We start from the raw sequence: 20,110 nt of genomic DNA, 5'->3' as shown, positions 1-20,110 counted from the left end.
TCCGCAGGATAAATACCCTAACCTCACTCTCCTCCTCCCTGCCTCCAGTCTCCTGCCACTGCTGCCCAGATGAAGACCACTGCCTACCATAAAGCATGGGAATGCAATGATGTGGTTCACAAAGACCAGCCTTCTATAAAGGAGGACGAGGAAGGGTAGAGAGTGAGTGAATCTGGAGAGACAAATAGTAGATAACCTAGCACAGAAAGAAACTATGACATTTAGTTCTTTTGTCATAGTGTCTGTATCTTCCTCTCTTCCGTGTTCACTACTTTAGACATCCCACCACCCATGTGTCCATAACTACTATAGCAGGTATAGCAGGTCCTCAATAAATAGTTGAGAATTGAGTATTTTTCATGCTTAGTAATTTTCCAGTACTGTCAATATTTTCTTTCTACTAGTTTTTAGGCTATGCCCTCTCAGTATCACAGCCCTTAATCCAAGTCTTAGGTATATTTTGCCTTAAGGACTACTACTTCCTTCCTGGTTTTTTATTGGTTCCTTCTCCACAAATGAAACACACACACACACATACACACAACAACAACAAAAACAACAAAACACAAGCAAAGCATATCAACTCATGAAAGCACAATACTTTTAAAAAGACCATCTCAGTTAGACTTTCTGATTACATTTCTCCTCTCACCTTTATATTGCTTCTTTGTGGTTTACATCAGATTAAGATTGTGGAAATTTAAGTAAGGTTCCTATCAACTTCCTTTTCAAAAGTGTTACAATTTTCAGTCTTCCTTACCTGTTTCTGAGCAGTAGAGCATTTTATCTTTTGAAGCTACAATAAACTTAGGTTAGTTCTTTTCCAAATATGAGTGCCAAATTATAGGAATGTGGCTTTTTCAAAAGATGCCAATAAGTTGTGTTTTGATTATACAACTAAATTAACAAAAATATAAAAATTACTCTTACTTATAATGGATACTTTCTTAGTTTACTCTCAGCAGTGAGGATACCTACTCAAATAAAGCTCCATTTTATTTTACTTTATAAAATTTTTATTTAGATATGTTTTTATTGACTTTTTTGAGAGAGAAAAGGGGAGGGAGAGAGAAACATTAATCCGCTGCCTCCTGCACACCCCCTACTAGGGAGTGAGCCTGCAACCCTGGCATGTACCCTGATCAGGAAATGAACTGGCAACTTCTGAGTGCATGAGATGATGCTCAACCAACTAAGCCACACCAGCCATGGCAATAAAGCTCCATTTCAGATCTGATTATTTATGCATTATTCAGTTCTGCCATCTTTGTAGCTAGTTCCTTAGAAGCTGATGTATTTTCTGGGTTGTGTTACATTGTTGGGACATTGAATCAGTATTGACTTGAAATAAAATGACATGGTTATTTTATATGATTTTACTTTTTATCTTTTAAATTTTATTTGAGTAATAATTTAAAAATTATTCATTTTTTAAAATAGGCAAATTTAGCCCTATGAAAAATCTCTCAGAAACTTTTATATATCTTTTTAAATTATTCACATTAACAGACTTTCTCATCAGTCTTAAACAAAAATTAGTGTTCTTTAAGGTTTATTTTTTTCTGGGTGAAGAATGTTATCACATCTAAGAGAAGTCCGTAATTATGTGTCATACACTTGAAGCTGTCAGGAGTATCCCTCCAAATCCCTCCAATGTAAATCTGGTTGTCTTTAGTAGGTTTAATTTTTACAGTGTGTAATTTTATTATCTAAATAGTGCCAAGTTAGTATATTGAGTTCAAGTGTACTTAAGTCATCATCTTAGAAAATCATTTTTCTATTTATTGATTATTTTGTTATTGTGGTTTTTTTTTGTTTTGTGGGTTTTTTTTTGTTTGTTTGTTTTGTGTGTGTGTGTGTGTGTGTCTGATCTTCGTGAAAGTAGTATCCAGAGTTCACTATAATGGCATCTTAGTGGATTTCTTTGTTTTCTGGTCAACAACCTCCCTCCCTTATCCATGGGAGAAAGGAAAACAAACTAGGAAAAATTGTGTTAAATACAGTTTTCCTATTATATTTCAAGGCCATTGTATTGTATTCATCAAGCAGGATTTATATGTTTCTCCAACTCCTCTAAACATGTTGGGATCTGAAAGAACAAACATGAAAAGAAAGTTGCAAATCAAAATAAATAATTAGATGTCTACAAAACTTACCATTATCCCATTTATAAATTCTTAGTTATGTTTTTTAATGTGCTGTATAGGTGCATTTTAATATGTTTGATATGATATGGAAGTCTCTAAATCCAAATTCTAATCAGTATTCTCACATTAAGCCAGATCTATGAGTCCTAAAAATGACCATAATCTCTTTTATGAAAATATTAGGTAAAATTTCAAGCAGTACTTAGAGGCAAGTATTTTAAACATTCCACTGTACAATGTATATTTTAGTGTGTTTTTTCATCCCTCAAAATATGTTATTAAACAAAACAAGATGGAAAGATATTCTATACACATAAAATCCCTTTTAGAAACAAACAAAAAGGCATTGAAATGGACAAATTAATGTAATTTGAGTCAGTGATCTTTTCTCTTTATTAGCAGCTGAGATAAGTTGGTAAAAATATTTAGAAGGGTAAAAAAAAATCAGTCATATGTTTTAATAGTTGACATAAGTATTCAAAAACAATTTAAATATAGGTTTTATAACGTATTGTGATGGGGAGAGGGAGGATGAAACATATGACATTTCCACTAGCAAGATACTTCTAGCATACTTAAAATAGGAATAATGGCCTTACAGGAACTTGGAAGATGTTATTCCCAGATTGTACGTTACATTAAAGGGAAAAATAAGAAAGGTAAAGGGAGAGAATCAATTTAAGAATTTCTTTGGTAGCTGAAGACTTTGGATCAAATAAAATCACTTTTAATAAATATTTTTATTATAATTGAATAAGATACTTTTCAGCATATATTATTGACATTAATTGTTGATTAAGTTATATGAATTAATCTCTACATCAGTTCAAGTTTATCTTGTAAAAATCTAGTTGAGGTTCACAAAATTCTTAAGAAATGCTAGTAGAAGTAGCTATTAACTTTATTTATAGTAAGCATTTAGTCAACACACAAAAATATCCTAATTTCACAAAAGTATTACATGAGCCTATATAGTAAGCATATTGAACCAATTCATGAAAATTAGAACTTTAAAGAATTGAGATAATTAAGTCTCTTATTTCTTAATTTGTAAATGTTTTTCTTCCATCTCCAAAAGCCTTGAGTCTTAATTGTTACAGTTTACATGAATATCTCAAGCTGATCATAGCACCAAAATCTCTCAAATACTCCTAAAGTTACCTCATAAAAAAAGTTATATTGATATAATCTCCACCATGTTTAAGCTATTGCTATCCTAATAGAAAAACAGGAAAAAATGTCTTTAATCATCCAGAGTTCATTTTAAGCCCTCAAAAGCAATTCCTTTGGTTTCTAGGCTTACTCAGGATTAAAAGTGGCAGGACTCATTTCTTTGAGCAGCAATTCAAAATCACCTACTATATGGTCATGCTTAACAGATGGTTGAAAATTTACCAGGATAACCTTAGTACCTATTATTGTATTTACCCTTTTCTCTATAGTGTTGATTGAAAATATTAAGAAAAAGTTAATTAGGGAAGTAATACAATAATAAATACTTTTATTAGTGATTTCTGAAGTTTGAGGGCAGGTATTATTGACATATAATGCGTATATAATGTGCATTCTATTTAACTTGATAATTGTAAACACACTTATAAATATTACCTTAAACAATATTTAGACCAGCACTTAAAACAAGATTTAAACCAGCACTTTTTCTGTGATAATAGAAATGTTGTATATTTTTTTCTGTCCAATTTGGTAGCCACTAGCCACATGTGGCTACTTAAAATGTGGCTATTGTGACTCAATTTTAAATTTGATTCCAATGAATTTACAATTAGATTTAACAGCCACATGCAGCTAGTGGCTACCAAGTTGGACAGTGCAGAACATTTCCATCACTGATAGTTCCCTCCTGCTCCTTTACAATAAACCCCATGTCACTGGCCCTGCCATCATAAAGAAACAGTAACTAAAGATTAAGTTTCCCTGTGTTTGAACTTTACATAAATGGACCATACTGTATGGTGTTTTTTTTGTTGTTGTTATTTTTTTTTGTGCCTGGCTTCTTTTGCTAACTATGGCATTTTTGAGATTCATTCATGACTTTGTATCATTTGTTCCTTTTAACTGCTGGGTAGTATTCCATTGTATGAGTACCTAACAATTTGTTTTTCCATCCTCCTACTGATACACATTTGGGTTGTTTCCAGTTATTTGTTTTTAATCTACAAATATTATATTTGATGTTCTGCACTGAGGGGAAAAGCTTTGTATGCATATCAAAATATATTTGATCTTGAGAAAAGACAGTCAATTTATGAATCTATTATCTTTCCATGCTGGGGTAAAAATATAATTCTAGGTTATATATAAAGATGGACATATCTCAGGACTGCTGAGTAAACAGTTTGTAATACTTAAAGAAAACACATTTAGGATAAATCTACCAGAAAAGAAATTGCAATGCTTTCAAAACCAAAATATATTTTCACTGGGGATGAGTAGAGTTGGAGGTGCTCTAGATAGGCAAATTATGTGTGGTTTTGAATTATCTTGGCATCTATCACTCCCTATTATTATTGGTATACATATCCACAGAATTTCCAATCTAGTAAAAGTAATTAATAATCCAGTAGTCTAATTCCCCAGTGTTCTGATTATTGTAAGTAGTCAATAAATATTGGTTGAAATAAAACCATTTATTTCACATGAGAACTAAGAGTCTAGGTATCTCTCAATTGAAGAAACCAGGTATCAAAATCGAATGGAACATTTTTAAACAGGTGTGATTTCTGCTTTCACCACAAATTCCATGGTAAGCTGCCACAGGCTAATACATTAATTTTCAAAACTCTCATATGTCCAATTTTCCAGAGGTAAACCAAGCACATATCAGTATTTTATCTTTTAATATGCAGCTGTTCCTTCAAGAAACATTGAAATAATTCTTTACTTCTTGAACATGCAGCATATATTAACAGGAGGAAGTAACTTAATAGATAATATTTAAAGGAAATTTACCCTTAAGAGTGTACTGGAGAATTTTATAAAGTATATAATCCATACATAAATAACCAGGGCTTGGTATTTGTCAAGAGGTTCAGTTACAAATGTGTCACTTGATGTCTCCACCAACCACTCTAAGGTGAAAGCAAAAACAATCCAAGTTCAAAGGACACAACATTTTAAAATTCATATTCATTGACTTTGAGCGTTTTGCAGACAGCAACTCTACCTGTCCCATTTTAAGTACTCAGCAACTCTTTATTGCATTGTCAGTATATTGAATGTAATATTTTTTATTTATTTATTTTTTAAATCAGGAACCTTCTCTTATTGAGCCCAATATGTGATGTGTAACAGGTACTAAATGTTAGACACTACTAGTTTTTTTCCCCCCTCCCGTGGCTTCTTAAGTAATATATTTCTGAAATATATGTTCAACATATGTAAAGATGCAATTGTACAGCTTTAAAATGATCAGAAAGGAGATTCTATCTGAACTGACTTTAGGCAAAAGGATTTCTAGGTTTTTCATAACCAGTTATAGCACACCAACAGTACATGCATATACACTGAGAGGCCAGATTATCATGATCTCTATTAGAGGCCAATGCATGAATTCGTGCATGGGTGGGGTCAGGCCAGCCTTGCCAGGGGGCCGATGGCCAGCCTACTGGTGGAACTCCTAGTCGAGGGGACAATTTGTATATTAGCCTTTTATTATATAGGAGGATATACACTGAATGGCCAGATTATTATGCATTCAGAGATCATCATAATCTGGTCACTCAGTGTGTAATCTAGCATGTTCCTCAATCTATAGCTTGAATTGGCAGATTGGTTACTTGATTCAGTGTGGTGATAATATGAAAATTTCATATTATAGTACCCTTACTCTGGTTAGAAGTAATATAATTAAGATCCTAAAACTAGGGAAAATGTTCTAAATCCTAACTTTTAAAGAACTCACTTTAGGAAACTTACCTATTCCTAACTCAAGAATGAGCTAAATCAGAAAGTAGATTTAAAAAAAAAAAAAGTCTCTTAAGCTGCTTAAAACTGATGTTACAATGTCCTTGCACAAAAGTCACACATTTTTGTAAAGGAGATTTCCTCAAAGTACCTATTTATACTCTTGAGACAGTTTTACATAAGCTTCATTATGTGGTTTTCTTGCCTACAGATTAAAAGCAGTAAATTAAAAGGGTGGAGAGGATAATAGAACTATGTTCACTGACAGCGGTAAGAAGCAACAGCTGACAGTGTGGGAAGGGACAGGCAAACTACAACAGACAATAGAACTAAAAAAAACAAAGCTATTCAGAGCCCTGTAGTGTGAGCAAACAGCTCCAGAGACCACCACGGGAACATTTACCTGTAAATGTAACAAAGTGAATATTCATGATGACTACCATTTTTTATACAGCTGGGATGCATGCCTTATTTCCCATGTGTATATCGAAATTATTCAAAATACGAAGAGTTTAACTGCTGCTGGTCACCACAATGTCATCTGTCTCAGAGGAGAGGGGCCTACTGCTATGGGGCGCTCACCTCTGCTATTACATTGCCTTACATTACTATAAGAACCTCTGTACTTCATTATACGATTACCAAAGGCAACAACATATTTTTCTTAAACAATTTGTTTAAATACTGGATTCCAAAATATCCCTATGTAATATTCCATGACACGGAGCTGTAAATTAGAACCACCGACTTTTAAGACTTTGTGCCTGTTTCCCCTAAAATATTATGTACCTCATAGTGATGCTGTGAGGATTAAATGAGATAATGTATGTAAAGCACTAAGCTCAATGTCTGGGGCAGGGTAAGATCTCGGTAACAGTCGCTATTATGTTAATACCGTGACTTTATGTCGGCCCAAATCCCAATTTGACAGGTGCAAAAAAATTAAGCCTCGGGAGTAAAACCGACGCCCTAAGGCTGCCTTCTAAAGGTATTGTCCGGGCTAAGCCGCTTAGCGCACGGGCTGGAGGTCCAGCCCGCAGGCTCCCTCCGCAGAGGCTGCCCGGCGTCCGCGCCCCGCGGTGTCCCGGGCTGCGCCCAGGGCGCTCCAGCCCGCTCCCGGGGCGGTAACAACACCCAGTCCCAAGGGAGGCCGTTCGTGTAGCTCAACTCAGCGGCTTGTCATGTAATCGGTGCGGCTCAAATCCCCGATGGGCCCATTTCAAAGAGGGGCAGGCTCTTTGGTGAAGAGCTGAAGATAACGGGGAACTGGGGCTACCTGGGTGCACCTGGGACAGGTGCAGGGCACCGCCCTCAGCGCCGCGGGCGGAGTGGCGGCCGCGCCTTGGCCCGCCTCTCAGGGCGGGCAGTCTGCTCCTCCCGAGCCTTGATCCCGCCCGTGGGCAGGGAGTGACCCCCTCGGAGCGGCGGCCCCCCGACCTCCCCGCTGCGCGCCGCCGCGGCGGGACCCGGAGACCGCGCGCCCCGCACCGCCCGCACCGCGGCCCTAAGATGGCGGCGGGGTGCGCGCGCTCGCCTCTCCGCACGCGGGGCTCGGAGCCGCGGCCTCGGGAGGCGGGGGCGGCCGGGCGCGGAGACGAGGGCGAGGACGGGCAGGGCCTCCAGTGCAGCGAGGGCTCGGGGCCCCGCGGCGCCCAGGGTGCCACACACCAGGCGGCGGGTGCCACCAGGAACACGCCGACGGCTCCGAAACGAAGGGAAAAAAGCGGGGGGAGGGGGGGTATGAGGCTGCGTCGGGGGGAGAAATAGCGGCGGCACATCCGGGACCTCCGCCCCCTCCACCCCGGAAATGACGTCTTCGGCGGCTGGGTTGGGAGTCGTGGAGGCGGCCGCTCTTCAAAATGGGTTCTCCCTCCAGCGTTGCTGGTCTCCCGAGAAAGTGTCTGGCGTTGCCCTCAGCACCCCTTCCCGCGGCTTCCCCCTCAGCCTCGCGACTTCGGGGCTTCCTTGCCCGAAGCTGGCGGACTGGCACCTCTGGCTTCACCGCCGTGTCCCTAGCGCCACGCCCCTGAGCTCCCAGGGCAGCCTGGCCGCGGGCAGTAGCGAGCCTCCGGGGCCCTCGGGGGCCTCCGGCCGCGGCAAGCCTCCGGGCTCGCACCCCGAGCCCACCGAGCCCTCGCCTCGCGCCCCCGGCCCGGACGCGGGGCTGTCAGTCACGGCGCTGCGCCCGCCCCTTCCGGCGGCCGGCCGGCCCGCCTCCTCCCCTCTCCCCTCCCCTACCCCTCCCCGTGCGAGTGTCTCCCTCTCCCTTTCGCTCTCACCCTCTCTCTCTCTTTTGTGAGTTATAGCAACCGTTGCCTTGTGAATCAAGCGCCATAGTCACCGTAGTCCTGGCGACTGTTACCCATCAACAACAACTACTCCTCTCCTCCTCCTCCTCCTCCTCCTCTTCCTCCTCCTCCTCCTCCCCACCACCACCATCTCCATCACCCACCAACAACACCACAATAATCCACAGCCAAGGTGAATATTCTTCGGTCTCTACATGTGTGTGGGAGCGTGTGTATGCGTGTGAATGCGGATGTCCGTGTGTGTGTGTGTGTGTGTGTGTGTGTGTGTGTGTGTCCGTGTGTGCGAGCCGGCTGTGGCTGTGCGGGGTCTCACTCCTGACACCGGGGACTGCGCTGCGGCGCCGCCGCCGAGGGGCTCGGTCCCCCGGGCTTGTTTACAATGGACCGTGCGCGCCGCGGCGGGGCCGGGGGTGTGGGCTCCGCGCCCGCCGGTCCTCCGTCCGCCCGCCCGGCCCTCGGCGCCCGCCGCGCGTCAGGGATGGAGCGGGAGCTCGGGGGGCTGCCAGCCGAGCGGGAGAGGGAGCCCCAGTTTCGCGTTGCGGATGGTGGAGCTCTGCCCTAGGTCTTTTCTGAGGAGGAGAGTCAGGTGAAGAGAGAAGGGCTTTTCTTTTCTCTTTAATTTTCTTTTTTTGAAGCTGCTTGTTTCCTGCCTTTTTTTTTTTTTTTTCCAAAACCGAAGTAGACAACAATGTGCAAGGGGGACCCAAGAGCTGGTGTTTTGTTGTTGTTGTTCACTTGTGGGGCCTTGTTAAGGTTTTTGTTATTTTTATCCTCGTACAACGGGTGAACTTTTCCCACCGCCCATTCCCTTCATTTTTTTGCCCCTCTTCTTGTGCTGAATGGGCTGCCCTTCTTTTGCCGTCATCCACTACACGGTGTTCTTTTTTCTCTTTTTTTTCTTTTAAAACTGTGTTTTCTTTGTGCTGCAAACAGTCCTAATATCCATTCAGCACTGTTCCCTCCCCCGCCTCCTTTCCCCCCACAACCCTTGCACACATTGAAACCTGGAGCCTCTTCGCTGGACTTTGCAGCACTGGGGAAGAAATTTTTAAAAAGTCTCTCTCCCATCTCTTTTTCTCTTCCTTGGGGTGTGTGTGTGTGTGTGAGTGTGTGTGTGCGCGCGCGTGTGCTTGTGATTTAAACCGGATGCAGGGCATCTGTGATACTTGGGTTAGTAGTTATTGACAGTGCTTTATCCTTCATGTGGAGATGGGAGGGGTGGTAGTGAGGTTCCATTTCACTTTGATGAGCCTGCTTCTCCACCATGGAGTGTTAACAGTTTTCATTGTGGTTGCAAGACTTTGTGTAGGATAAACAGGGAAAGGACATGAGGAAGCTTTGTGAGAACTCGGGTTACAATGTTATTTATGACAGTTAAGGTACTTTAAAGAGGTTTTTTTTCCCCCCTCTTCATCTTGTCTGTTCGTATTTCTTTGAGAGTTGAAATTGAAGTCAAGTTGTTCATAAAGAATGTATGAAGCGTCTCAACTTGAAACGTGTGTATATTTCACTTTCTTTATGGTTGTCCAGAGCTGGGCATGTGTGCACTACTTAACATAGTCATTATTTTGGCTTTCTTTGGACAATGACTTAAATCTGGTGAGGGGAGAGAACTTTCCCCTTTTTAAGTCTCTAAAAATAATCTATTTCTCTCAGTAGATATGAATACTTATCAGTCCTCAAATAGTAGGGCTCTTGGTTGGAGGGAACTGTTTTCCAGATCCTGTAAATTTGTTCATTTTTCAGCCTAACGTTTAATTAACATATTAGTAAAAAGTTTTGATAATGAGTGTATGCTAAAACAAATATATTTGCACATATTGAAATTTTCAGTCTGGAATTTTAAAATGTTTATTTAAATAGTCTTCTTCCTAACAGTAAACATATATTGATTTACCTGACAGAGCAGCCTCTGAATAATGTGACAGTTTTAATGATTCTTGAGATTGTCAATGAGCAGGTTGGGTAATTGTAATGCTGTTAAGGCTAATACTTTGTAAAATAAGAGTGTGTTTTAAAAAAACAAAAACTTTTCCCCTTTCAATTCATTTCCATGGGATTGGTATTTTAAATGAAGATGATACTTTGTTCCGAAGTCTTTCTCAGAGCATTCAAATTCCTTTATATTTATTCACACATACCTCTTCCCCAATCTAGATTCCATGCAAGTCTAATACTAACTTGTATTTTTTTATTTTTTATTTTTTCTGTTCAGATGAGTGTCAAATGCCTGAACACTTTTGGATGGTGAAGCTTCTGGGTCCCATAAACTCTCTGAAGTTAAATAGTTTTGCTGTCTAGAGACAGCTTCAGACCTTATGCTATTTACATAATAGGTTTTCAGCTGAGTAGATTATATGTTATAATGTTATGATTTAATATTTTTATTTGCAATGTCCAAGAACTTTTTTTTTGAGGCATTTTACTTCTTAAAATTATCTCAGGTTCAGTAATTTAGATTTCCACTCATCAGTTGATTTGAGAGCAGAGCTTAACTTGAATTCTATCATCTATTTTTGAAAACACTTATGTGATACAAAAGTTGCTTTTAGAGATTCTTTGGGCTCAAGCATGTCAACATTATTCAATCTTTTTAGGTTGTTTTGACAATGAGTTGCATTAACCAATATAGACATATTTTAGTAGTACATTTACATGTATAATATAGTAAACTCAAGCACATTACTGAAATTCATAATTCCATAATTTTTTCATTATATGGAATAGTTATGCCTAATGTAAAAAAACAGTATTACTCTAGTATTCAAGTCTTCTTATATTCTACATAAGTACTCAAATAAAAGTTTTATAGTTTATAAGTTTTATATATTTTAACCCTAAAGAAAAAATACTTTTTACCCTAAAGTTAATATGATAGTTTTTATCATTAAAAATTAACAATTAAAATGAATGAATCATAAATCAAGATTGATATAATGTATTATTTAAATGACATGTTACTTTTTGGTAACATTTTATTATTCTTGAGAAAGTTGATTTTGTGTGAGCTTTCCTCTAATTTCCAACTGAAAAACCAGTAAGTAGGTGGAATATAAGATTTTGCTTTTCAGATGTTATGAAGAGTATGTGTATGTGTGAGTTTAAAAGGGTGAATATAGAATCAGATGTATGGGAAGAAGTAAAAAAAAAAAAAAAAAACCAAACTGTTCTGAACAGTCTAATAGGAATGTTACTTTGTTCTTGGTAGTATAGTGAGACTTTGCTGTAAGAAATGAGAATGCCAAGTAAACCTTTAAATTATGAAGAGTCTGTCGATTTTTGTTATTGTTTATTTTTTTGTTTTTATGTTGAACACTAGCCTGAAAATCTACTTTCAGTTACTTTAAAAATAATTTCCCCAATGTAACCATTTGCCTTCAACTCTTGGGTATAAATTTCCACTGGCCATTATAAACCAGATTTAAATTCCTTTCTGTTCACAGGTGCATAGTGTTCCCATATTTTGGAAGTCCAAGATTAAGTGGATTTGACTAATTCTAGCTTGTTAGGGCCAGATGGCTGCTTTAAACAGGTGTCACTTTCATTTCTAGTGCATTGTGTTGAGACTTCCAGTGGTTCACAAAAGAATTGTCTAAAGCAGGTGGCATCTTTTGCTTTTGTCCTTAGTAAAATACACTTTTGGAGTTATTTTCCTAGGAAAAGTTGTGTGTGTGTGTGTGTGTGTGTTTGTGTGTGTGTTTGTGTGTGTGTGTGTTTTAAATAAAAGTTTTGAACTATTTAGATTCAGGTTTATAATTTAACAACTTTTATTTCTGAATATTATTCTGTTTTCAGTCTGTGTAAGTTGCAGATCCTTTAACAGAACACTTAAAAATTCTTACATTGTAATGGAAAATTCCCTTTGGATCCAGAAAAAATACTCAGGAACCCTTTATACAATAAGTCAAATTTATCTTAAGCAAGAAGCTAAGGCAGATTTGAATAAAGTAAAATCTGGTTAAAATGACAAGTTAACTTTTGCCATCCCGTTCATAAAGCATTTTTTTGGATAGCATTATTTTAGTTTGAATGTTAAATGTTGGAAACCAGTGCTGTTTTTGTTGCTGCATTATTTTAAATATTTTCTAACTAAAACATTTTCCTCACCTACTTCAGTTTTTACTATAAACTTTTTAGTGCTCTTTTTAAATGAAAATTGTTGTTAAGCATTATGTTTAAAAATAGGTACTGGAGTATATGAGTATCTTTTTACTGATTTCTAAGGTTCATTTTTACTCAGATTTTATCCTTTTTTTTTTGTTTGTTTGGTGGGAATTTTATACGTATTATAGCAGATGCACCAGAGGGTGCTGTGCTGTTTGTAACATGAAATTATTATCAGTAAGATTGTGAACTGAATGAAACTTTAGTTTAAAAGAAAAATTTTAATTATATGTGCATTTAAGCATTTGATGGCCTTATTTATATGGAATTTAAATTTAATACACTGTCTTAATTGGCAGTTTTATATCAAAGCCTATCTCTCTCTGTACTAATATATGTTAGCATAACAGAGAACAGTATCAAGACTGATATCTTTGGCATATCGGAATGTCAGCGTTAGTCCTAGAGGCATATATTTTGATCACCGTCTTATGCAGGTATTTCAGCCTTCATTTGAAACTTTTTGTTTCACTTGAGAATCATACTATTTTGTCAGTGTAACTTTTGTAGTGTGTAAATTTGGTACTATTGGCACATATTGTACATTCTTAAGACATTTTTATATGACATGATTAGTAATGACATGAATATGCTTTTTATGGCATAATCAAAAAAAGCTACCTCAGCCTGGCTGGTGTGGCTCAATGATTGAGTGTCAACCTATGAACCAAGAAGTCTCTAGTTGATTCTCAGTCAGGACTTATGCCCAGGTTGCAGGCTCAATCCCTGGTATGGCACATGCAGGAGGTAGCAACCAATGATTATATCTCATTGTTGATGTTTCTATATCTCTTCCTATCCCTTCCTCTCTGAAATTAATAAAAATAAAAAAAAACTACCTCAAAAGTATAATTGACAATAATATTTATGAGGTTAATTAAATCAACAATAATAATAATATTAAACATTGTCTGGAGAATTCAGTCCCCACTTCATGCTGTTGAAGGAGTGTGGTTTGAATATTTAATTGAGCTTTACTATCTGAAAAGTTTTAGATTCCCTGCCTTACTGTTTATCATATAATTCCAAACTGGAAATGATCTATCTTAATATTTGTTCATTGAGAGCTTTCATAGGAGAATTAATTCAATCCAATCTTTTGGGCTCTGGTTGCATCATTGGTTTTCTTTTCACAGCGGGGATATATGCTAAAAGATATAAAACTGAAATAGTGGTAGTCAGTATCTTCCTCAAGTAGCTTAGAAAATGATGGTTACATCATATAAACTTTTTTCCTCCAGATAATGGATTTATCTAAACTATTAATTTCATTTAACTACAATCAGCAAAATATGATATTTTAATGAGGTACCACTATCAAGAATAGTATTTCATATGTTGGAATGTCACAGAGAATCCAAAACATGCAGAGGTAATAACATTTTTAAATACTAGTCTTCTTAAAATAACTTAGACATTTGTCTTTTAAAATGTGATCCTACTGTTTACCATACAGTTTATGCTATTATTATTTTTAAAGTATATTATATGACATTGTTTCAAAACTTTTAAACTCATATTTCATATCAAAGTATAAGATGCACTTTAATGAAAACAAATCAGTTAAAATTGAAATATATTCAGAGTATCAAATAGGTATGTGTTTTGTTCTTTATGTTTTTTTTTAATTGAATTTAGAGAGATAGAGAGAGAGAAAGGGAAGCATCGATTTCTTTGTTCCACTTAGTTATGCATTCATTGGTTGCCCTGACCAGAGATGACCTGCAACCTTGATGTGTTGGGACTATGCTCTAACCAACTAAGCTACCAGGCCAGGGCCTGTTTTTTTTCTTGTTTTAGTAGATCAAAGGAAGAAGTATACTGGTTAAGAACACAGGCTTTGGAGTCAGATTTCAGTTAATCTTATTAGCAGTGGGACCATGGACAGGTTATTTACCTTTACCTAGCCTCAGTTTTCTCATCTGAAAAATTGGGTCAACAGTACCTATTTTATAGGGTTCTGTGAAGATTAAAAGGGATAATTTATGTAATGTGCTTTGCTCAGTATAAGATACAGAATACATGCTCAATTCTAGGGGAACCCATTCTAATCTTTTGGCCAGCTAAGAAACCTTTTACTATGCACTTGACTACCTCCTTCCCAATGGGCTTTAACTTGTGGAAGTCATCAGTCTTATTATTTCACTGAATAATAAGGATATTAGTTTAAAGTGATATTTTAGTTTTATTCTGCAGCCTTGTTTTAATGTATTTCTTTTACTCTATGTGGATAACTCTCCTGTTTGAGGTATCTTAAACTGAGAACTAATGATGCAGCATTTAATAAACTCTTACACTTGTCATTTCATTGTCTAGTATGTATTTTCCTTTTCATATTTGTTACACATGAATTCATTCTAAAACATTTTAAAGCCTTATTTATAAGCTTTATATAAAACACAACCATTCATATAAAAAGAATGGCAATAGTTTTTTTAATTCATCAAGAAATTATTGTATAATTTTATAGTGCACTGCTTACAATTATTTTACTATGGGTAGCAATAAGTAATTTTGGAAGAATTTGACAGCCCTAACTTTGAGATACAGTAACCTTGGAACATTATGTAATACAACATATAATATTAAATTGTTGAGGAGAAATATCAATTTTAGCTCCATTTCTTTGACAATTAAAGATGTTTAAAGAAACATTGTAGTTGGCTGCTATATATAAATTTGGTATTTAGTAATTTACAATATATTCTACACAATTTGATTAAGAATGGATTTTTTTCTTATTTTATCTAAAATATCCCTAATGTTTTTCAAACGGGAAATGTCATTTATTCATTTTAATTTAAAATTTACTTCATATGGTGTGTCACCTTTGCTGAAGTATTGTATATTGTAGGCTTTTTGTCTACCTCTCTTATCTTACCTGCTGCCTTCTCCCCAGTCTTATTTAGTGCTTATTATCTGACTCCTTTTACATTATTTTTATAGGTAATTAGCTCCAACATATAAAGTTGGGAGACTCAGCCATCTCATCTGCTTCCTTTCTCCAGTGAATTTGACACACATTTTTAAAGGAATATTTGGAAACAATGCTAGGAAATGTGATTTTAGATAGTAAGGTTATTTATCATTCTTATTTCAATAATCCTTATTTATTTATTTATTTATTTATTATAATTTCTATCTATCTGACTACTCCCTTAAACGAAAAACATGTTACTGATTCACTAATGATGTGACTGAGTATGATTTTGCTTCAGAAAGGTTCCCTTCTCAGTTCTGGCTATGTTCTGGCTTCAAGATTAAATCTCTAGTCCAAAAATACTGTGTTTGCACAATCACATATGCCTGCTTATTGCTGACTCTTGCTCCTGAACTCTTGTTTCTCACTACTTTTATTAGAAGCTGTAATATGCTGTAGCCAGTACTGCATGCCTTTGTTTTACAGTGCCTGGTCAGGGCTGTCAGGTTCCTGGTGCTTCCTACTTAGGGAAAGGAAGCGTTTTTGCATTCGTTCAAGATGTCCTTCTTCTGCTATATCTCACCCCTTTTACCACTGTGATGGGAACTGAGTCCTGAAAAACTGCGGATCAGGCAGCTGGCCAGAAAATAAAAGTACATTAGTTGGAGAGGAAACATATATTCAGAGTTTATGTGGATGGAGAGAGGAGAGAGAGTGACTAGGCTGAGAAAGAATGGTCTTTAAAAGTGCCAGTCAAAGGAGAGCAAAGGTGAGAAAAAGGTTCTCTTCCAGTGCTCACTCTGTCACTAACTAAAACCTTAGGTTAGCCACTCAAACCCTTCAGCTCTGAGTTTTTCCACCTGCAAAATGAAACATGAGGGCTATGTGATCGCTAAAGCCCTTTTCAGCACTAACAGTCTGACTCCGTGACAAGATTGGCGCTGGGAAAAGGTAAGCCAGGAATAGGTGTTTCCTTTGCACATGGACTCGAAGGCTAGCGTTTTGCTTGCCTATTGTTTCTTCCGATAAGAACAACAAAAGAAAACCCAGAGCCTGGGCCTAGTGTAATAGCCATACCTATGACACAGTTTCAGAGGGTTCCTTCATGTCAGTGGCTCCCTTAGGGTGCTGTGGCCAGTGCCCTGCTGTCCTCACCCACACAGGAATTAGCTGAGTCTGACAGCTGGAGCTCCTGACCAGCAGCTCCTCTATGTCTGTATGCCAGACAAGTCCCTGCCTCTTGCTCATCAGTGAGGTATTAAAAACAGGATATAATTTCTCAAGTATGTGGATAGGCAATTTGACACACAGAGGGACTTGTTAGATCTCTCTCATCAGAAACAGTAAAAATTAATTTAGGTTTCTGTGTATCTCATTTTTTCACATTTCTTTCCCAGTTATTAAAACCTGGACCTTTTCTTCCCTTCATGCGCTTCAGGTAGTTATAGAAAGAACTGAGTCCTGTCAGGAAGACTGGGCGAGTTCTTAGAGTCTTTGGAGTATTAGTACTCCGAGACCCTGCTCTGGGAAGCAGTGCCATTCTTTTATGGTTTTCATTGCCAATACTTTTTTTCTGAATATTTATAGTTGTATAAACATTCTTTTTATTCAGGTTTGGTAGCAGAAAATTGTGTCTCTTGGTTAAGAACTGTGCATTTTTGTAAAGTTTTGCATTATTGTTAATTTACTAAGTAGACTTACCAAGATTTTTAAGCACTGCAGACTATGAAAGGAAGCATTTTTGCATTAGTTCTTGATGTCTTCTATTCTGCTGTATCTCATCTCTAACAATCTAATGAGGAGTGTATGAAAGTTGAATAGATTCTAATTATTGTTTTTTAAATTATTTTTCAACAATTACGTGTATTGATTAATGTAAACATATTCAAGAGTCTGAACTACATTCATATTCAAATGCTCAATATATTGTATTTCAATACAATAACTGGCATCCTTAAAAATGTATCTGGCCCTCTTTAGTGTTAATCAACAATGTGCAAACCCATTTTACAAATAAATGCTTTTTGCTTTTTTCAGTGAAGTTTCTTTCATGCCTTAATTGGGATTGGGGTTGAGAGAAGCTACTGGAGAGAGACAGGAAAAAGAAACATTTAGAAATAATATCCTGTTTTCATTGTTAAATACCAGTGCATTGCATATTCGACCCAGTTCTTTCTATTTATTTTTTAATTTTAACTGTGACATTTTTTTTTGGGGGGGGGTAGCGGTTGAGGTGGGGAAGGGGGGGAATAGAAGTGACTAAGGCGATCAGAGAGTCTTCCAGATCTTGTTATTTTCCTGCTGTAGTATTGTGCATAGTACCTATACTTTGGGAAAGGAGGATAGGCATCTTATTACTTTATATTTGTGATATTTTTCTCCTAAAGACTGACTGTATCTGTATGTCTATCCTTAGCACATTAGTGGATGTGCAATAGTATTCTTCTAAGGAGTCTCTATTGTGGTTTAGTCATGCACAGCTGTGGAAAGGTAGGAATAAAAAAAGGAGTACTGAGGAAATCTAATATATGGGCCAGATACAGAAATAATGCCTTAAATCCAACTGTCTGCATTTTGCTTTAGGTGGATTGTTCTGTGAATATATATTTTTGTTTTACAAAAGCATCTACTTCCCCCCCTGTTTCTGTTTAGGCTGACGCTTAAAAGAACCAGAGAGTATATATAATCTGTCACATTAGACTTTCACTGATTGGCATCGGATTCTATCTGATGACAGTCTTGGAGATAAGTTTTAATGAAGTGTCAGTGTAAGGGTCACTAATAAAACACACATGGGAAGATACATTGTTACCGACCTGAAAATCACCTTTACCATTTTAGTTTACAGTATGTATTTTGATGTGCCATAATGAATACCTAACAAGAAGAGTTAATATACAGACACCAGCTAAAGTTATATTATTTATTGTACAATGTAATTATATTGTATGCTTTAAAGGACCTTTTAAAACATTTTGTTTAAAAAGTTACTATATATTATTAGGGTGTACAGTAGTAGGTCCTCCGGTTACGTCGGAGATCCATTCCTACGGTGTGATTTAAACGAGATTTTTGTCGTAAGTCGGAATCTACCTACATAAGCACCTATGTTGCTTATGTGGAGCACATACACAGCAGAAATGAAGTGAAACAGTAAAGAAAAAATTGTAAGAAAAATAACAATTCTTGACCTTTACTTGTAAATAAATAATTTAAAAAATATCACCTACGTATATACGTCGAAATGACGGAACTTTTTATTTTTTATAAATAAATGGGAGATGGCAACATACCCACAAAATTATGTACATTGATTCCGACGTAACCTAAGACTGCCTGTACTTATATAAAGAAAAATGGGCCAAAACCAGTTTGGCTCACTGGATAGAGCATCGGCCTGCGGACTGGAAGGTCCTGGGTTCGATTCTGGTCAAGGGCATGTACCTTGGTTGTGGGCACTTCCCCAGTAGGGGGTGTGCAGGAGGCAGCTGATCCATGTTTCTCTCTCATCGATGTTTCTAACTCTCTATCCCTCTCTCTTCCTCTCTATAAAAAAATCAATAAAATATATTAAAAAAGAAAAGAAAAATGGAGTTTATCCTAGATATTATATTGTGTGTGTGTGTGTGTGTGTGTGTGTGTATAGACCTTTAGAAAATCATTTTAATGTACATCGTACTTGGTGCTTTAGAACTTCTATCCATACATTTTGTCTTTGTATTATGCATATCTTGTAACACTATTAGAAACCACTCCAGTGATATTTTCTTAAGGCAAAGAACATTAAGAGAAATGTTTAACTTAAATTCTTTGATTGATCTTTGTGTGATTTGGGGAACAGTTTTTGTAGTGCATCACATTATATGATAATTTTTAGAGGCTACCTTTAGTTAATAGATACCATGAATACTAAAATTGAATTGTATTATAGTTAAAGATAAAAATTCTAATTTATTTGTATGGTAGTAGAATAAAATATTGTATTGCTGGATCAACATTTGATCTGTTCCTTTATTTTTAGAAGTTGTCAAATTTTGAAATTTAAAGCCTTTTAAAATATGTTGAATGAGTAGAGTTGTAAAATACATGTGGATTTATTTTTGAGCAAAGGTTTGAGAACTATATGACTTGGAAATGAGGTGGGATTTTATTTTCAAAATTGGAAGGGAGTGCATTTTAATATTTTGATGGGTTAGATTTGATCATTTATTGGTGTTAATAACTATGGACTGAAGATGTTAATAAAAGTAATTTTTGAGAGGAAGTCATTGTAGTGATCCTGATATTTCATTTACCTCCAGTCCGGCTGCTCTTGGTAAACTCTAAAGTAAAAGCTTATTTCTTGGGTAATGTAAGACTCTCTATTTTGTTGTATTTTTGTTAATCTACATTGCTGTCAGGAATTTCCCAAATCCTATGGTATTGTCTTGTGTGATGTATTATGTGTGAGCTTTGGAAATTCCAGTTTGTCTATTGAGGATAGAATGCCAGTAAGTTACATGCCATGCCCAAAATAGCACCTTACTTAATCTGAAGGAATTGGGTAAGAATTAGGGTAAATCCAGGCAGGAACATAATTGGATAAACTAGAGGATGAACAATGTACAATTTAGAGTAAAAATGTCATTTTAGGGGCTCTATGTGTT

The 20,110-nt window shown here is 37.0% G+C and overlaps 1 protein-coding gene across 7 annotated transcripts in view; it reads left to right on the top strand.

The window, feature by feature from the left end:
- Positions 1 to 8,314: 8,314 nt before the first annotated feature.
- The window catches only part of RFX3 (regulatory factor X3), a gene marked incomplete at its 3' end in the record, with an annotated part of 272,770 nt that continues 260,974 nt past the window's right edge, over positions 8,315 to 20,110 (top strand). For 6 of the 7 annotated variants that reach the window (XM_084899509.1, XM_084899510.1, XM_084899508.1 and 3 more), the window contains exon 1: positions 8,315 to 8,552. The remainder of the gene's footprint in view (positions 8,553 to 20,110) is intronic. The other variant, XM_084899511.1, reaches the window with a different exon arrangement.

The sequence above is a fragment of the Pipistrellus hanaki genome, assembly GCF_964339955.1.
Source record: "Pipistrellus hanaki genome assembly, chromosome: 11".
Taxonomy (NCBI): domain Eukaryota; kingdom Metazoa; phylum Chordata; class Mammalia; order Chiroptera; family Vespertilionidae; genus Pipistrellus; species Pipistrellus hanaki.
Note: the sequence above shows the minus strand (reverse complement) of the source record. Positions and strands in the feature narration are given on the sequence as shown.